Below are 4,850 nucleotides of genomic sequence, written 5' to 3'. Positions count from 1 at the left end.
TTCCAGAATTGAGGAAGTACTCGTTTGGCTACGTTCAATATTCTGATTGTCATAGATTTTTTATATTTTGAGTGGGGGGCCGGTGTGTGGTGTAAGAGCATTGCTGCCGGTTCCAGGGGGGGTGGGTGTTCTGTAAACTTCCTTAACATTTTGTGTATACCCCTCCAGTACGGGGTGACCAGTGTGCAGTCCCACCAGATATGTTTCAATGTGCCTTCCTCCTGTCCGCATCTCCAGCACAGGCTAGACGTGTTTGGGTTCATTTGGTGTAGGAGGTGTGGTGTCTTGTACCAGTGCGTCAGGAGTTTGTAGGCCGTTTCCTGCGTTTTACTGTGTGTGGAGCAGTGGTGTGTGAGGTAGCATATTGATTCCCATTCCCTTTCCGTGAGTGTGACACCTAGGGTTGCTTCCCATTTTCCCATGAAACGGGGCGGTTCAGTCGGGAGTTCCGACTGTAGCATGGAGTATAAGAAGGATATCCCGTGAGGTAGTGGGTCTGGGTGCGCGCTGATTTTTTCCATTGTGGTATATTCCCTTGCGAGCGCTGGACCATGTGGTAGGGTGTGTATGAAGTTTATAAGTTGGGCATAGCGAAAACGGTGCATGAATGTGGGGGGTGTCTCCCCTAGCATATCCGTTAGCTGTCTGCAGGTCCCTCCCTGGAGAATGTGATGTAAACGTGGGGATGCGTTCGGGACGATGTCCCTGAGGGCTCGTGGGTCTAGTCCTGGGGGAAAGTCCTCATTCTGTGTTAGTGGCATGAGGGGGGAGGGGTAGGGTGACATGTTTCCCTGTCGTTGGGCCTTCTGCCATACTCCCAGTGTGTTTTTCGTGTATATGGACATGTCATGTCCTTCCTTCGAGCCGCGGCTCCATGGGAGTCCTGCGATCGGTCTACCTGCCTCCGTTTCTTCTACCGTTTTCCACAGTTTGTGTACCCCGTTCTTAGACCATTCTACAACCCTCTGTAGGTGTGTGGCCACATAGTATAGCTGGAAGTCCGGGAGGGCTAGTCCCCCCTTGTCCTTGGGTCTGGTCAGTGTGGAGAATTTTATTCTGGGCTTCCCTCCCCCCCATATGTATCTGGTCATCTCTTTCCTGAGTGTTACGAAGAAGGGTCTCGGAATTAAAATGGGGATGGCCTGTAGAAGGTATAGGAGGCGCGGGAGGAAGTTCATTTTTATGACCTGTACTCTCCCTAGCCACGAGATATGGGGATACGACCATTCCCTCATGTCCCTCTGGAACGTCTGTAGGATGGCCGTGAAGTTGTCCCTGTACAAGTCTCCCGTGTGTTTGGTCAGCCAGATTCCCAGATATTTAATTTTGTTTTCGGCCCATTGGAAGGGGAAGCTATGTCTCAGGGATTCCGCCCTTGCTTGGGGTACGCTGACGTTTAGGATGTGTGATTTTCCGTAATTAATTTTCATATTAGATATGTCCCCAAATGTTTGTAGTTCTTTCATTATATTCGGTAGGGTAATTACTGGGTTGGTCACCATAAACAGCAGGTCGTCGGCGTATGCCGCCACCTTATGATGTACTGGGCCTGTCGTTAGGCCTGTGATGTCTGCATTGTGTCTGATATGTGTGAGGAACGGCTCCAAGGCCAGAGCGAATAGGAGCGGCGACAGGGGACACCCCTGTCTGGTGCCATTGTGGATAGTGAAGGCACTCGTCAGCGCCCCGTTAACCAGTACCTGGGCCGTAGGTTCTCGGTAAAGTGCTTCTATCCATTGTCTTAGGTGGGGGCCCAGACCCATGTGGGCTAGTGTTTCAAAGAGGTACTCCCATCCCACCCTGTCGAAGGCCCTCTCCGCGTCCGTGGATAGCAGGAGAAGGCCTCCGGCAGTCCTCCCGTTGCCGTGCATGAGGGTAAGTGCCCTGATGGTGTTGTCGCGGGCCTCGCGCCCCGTCACGAACCCCACCTGATCAGGATGGATCAGAGAAGGGATGTGCTTCGTGAGGCGCGCGGCCAGGACCTTAGCTAGGAGTTTGACGTCGCAGTTTATCAGCGAGATTGGCCTGTAGTTCCCACAGAATTCTCTGTCTTTGCCATCTTTGGGTATGACAGTTATGTGGGCCGTCAGGGCTTGCTTGGGGATACATTCCCCTTCCCTTACTGCGTTGAACGCCTCCACCATTGGTGGAAGCAGCTCTTCCGCGTAAGTCTTGTAATATTTCACCGGCAGGCCGTCTGGCCCTGGGCTTTTACCGGGTTTGGTGCTCTTGATAGCCGCCGATAGCTCTTCTATTGTGATGGGTTCATCGAGCACTTCGGCGGTTTCAGCGTCTAGGGTCGGCATTGGGTACTTAGCTAGATATGTTTGGATCGAATGGCGAAGGCGGGCCTTCGCTGGTTCTGTCTGGGGCTGCGGGAGTGTGTAGAGATCCGTGTAGTATGCGCGGATCGCTGTCATGATGTCTGATGGGATGCGGTGTACGGTCCCTCCTTTGTCCCTGATCTTGTCAATATATGTGTGTTGCCTTCGTTTCTTTAGCATAGCCGCCAGGAGCTTGCCGCTCTTGTTCCCGTGTAGGGTGAAGAAGGCTTTATGTCTGGCGGCGTCCCTGTGATGTTTGGAGTGGATTAATGTGGCTAATTCCCTCCTCAGTTGTAGGAGGCGGGACTGGAGCTTGTGGTTCGGGTCGAGTTTGTTTTGGTCATCTGTTTGGTGTATTTCCTCTAGAAGGCTTGTTAGTCTTAGTGCTGTTTGTTTCTTTATGCGCGCTCCTTGTTGGATGTAGTGTCCCCTTATTACTGATTTGTGTGCTTCCCATCGTACTGTCGGGGACGTGTGTTCGGCTGTGTTGAGGGACAGGTAGTCTCTAATTTTGTCGCCTATCAGGGTTACAACCTCAGGGTTAGTTAGAAGATATTCGTTTAATCTCCATTTCGGGTTGGTGGGGCGAAAGAGTGGTGATTTCAGTTTGATGGTGACTGGCGCGTGGTCGGACCACGTCGCCGTACCGATCGTGGCTTGAGTGACCAGTGGGAGGTCGTAGTGTGTGGTGTATATGTGGTCTATGCGAGAGTACGAGTTGTGCGGGTGGGAGAAGAAGGTGTAGTCTCTTGAGTCTGGGTGGTGGGCTCTCCAGCAGTCGACCAAGCGGTGGCTGCGGAGTAGTGATTTAACGGTTTGCCGTTGTTGCGTGGAAATGTGGGAGGTGCCTGACGATGTGTCCCATGTTGGGTCCAATGTCATGTTGAAGTCCCCCCCTAGTATGAGGGTTCCCTCCCTAAACTCCATGAGTCTGCGGAGTGTTTGCTTGAGGAAGCTGTAGTGTCGTGTGTTGGGAGCATATACTGTTGCGAACGTGTATGGGCGCTCTGCTATTTTCCCTTTGAGGAATAGGTATCTGCCTTCGTCATCTGTCATGCATTCTCCCCCCTGGAACGGCACGCTCTTGTGGAGTAGTATCGCTGTTCCCCTGGCCTTTCCCCCGTGATAGTCACTGTAGTAGCCTTGCGTGTAGCGGTGATCAGTCAGTTTGGGTCTAGCCCCTTTCTTGAAATGCGTTTCTTGTATCATAACTACTGAGGCCCTCCGCTCGTGAAAGTCCCTCAGTGCCCCGGATCTTTTCTCCGGTTTGTTAAGTCCCTTTGCGTTAATAGTAATTACCTGTAGGGGAGCGGGCGTCAGGGCCATGTCTGTCTTCTCGTGTCTTGGGTGGGTGTCCCTTCCAGTTCCTAGTCCCTGTTATGTGGGCGGTTCTACAGTAGGTCTGGGGTCGCAGTCAGGGGGGGTCGTCCGGTGTCCAGTAAGGGTGGCGGTGGGGTATGCAAGGGGGGGGGGGGGTAGGGTAACGTGTAGTCTGTGTCTCGGTCTCTCGACCGTTAGGTGTAGACGTCGGGGAGTCACAGTCCTCAGCACCACCTGTGGTGCACGTGGGTTGCTCACCGTTTGGTCGGCGTCTCTCCCGTCAGGCGGTGGTCGGGTGTCCGGGCGTCTGTGTCGGCGTCTTAGTGACATGTCTCCAGGTGTCCCTGTACGGCTCTTAAGTGATGGTATAAGGGGGCTTGTTCGTCTTCCCCGTCTCTTTGTGTTTCTCTTCCTGGGTTTGTGTGTGTTGATGGTCTCGCGTGTGTATCATGTCCGGTCACTATTGTGAGGTGTAGCATAAACAACAGCATTAACAGTGGGTTAATCTGTTCAACAAATATATACAATTAACTGGCAGTTCAAACATTATTAAAGAAAAACATTAAGCGTATCACTGTCCCCCTCCCCCTGGTCCCCCCGGCTAAGCTAGCTGGGGTGTAGTGACTAGGTCCCCTTGCCATTTGGCTGCGTGGATGTATCTGGTTTTAGTGCAGGCGCCTACGAGGCCAGGGCCAGGCCCGGGTCATTCCTATTACCTTTGAAGCCGTTAGACCTCACTGTTGGTGTTTTGGGCGTAACCGGCGCAGCGGGCCCCCCAGGGCCCAGGCACCCGCCTCCCCTGAGCCCCGTGGTGTCCACCGCGCCGGCGGTCCCGGGCTGGGCAGCCTCTACCCGACTACTGTCTCACAGGCACCTCTGTCGGTTGCGTCCCCCGCCCCAGGTGGGCCCCGCCGGCGCCACCGCCCGCCTGCTCCCCGAAGTTCGTCACAGGGCAGGTGGGTGACAGCAGCCGGGCCCAGCCAGCGCGAAGGGCCCCCCCCAGCTCACATTACACAGCATATACGATACAGTGATATTTAACAGTGGTCAGGTTCCCGTCCCGCCACCCCCTCCCTCCAAGCGAGAACCTCATCAGTGTGGGGGACCCCCTCAGGTTATAATAAACAGCCTATTTGATATAATAAAAGTGAATAGCCTTAGGTACGGTCCCATCCCATTACCTCCCGCCCCCCGGGTGGGTACCCC

Source organism: Pelobates fuscus, chromosome 10 (assembly GCF_036172605.1).
Source record: "Pelobates fuscus isolate aPelFus1 chromosome 10, aPelFus1.pri, whole genome shotgun sequence".
In the NCBI taxonomy this organism is placed as follows: Eukaryota; Metazoa; Chordata; class Amphibia; order Anura; family Pelobatidae; genus Pelobates; species Pelobates fuscus.
This window is presented reverse-complemented; position numbering follows the sequence as displayed.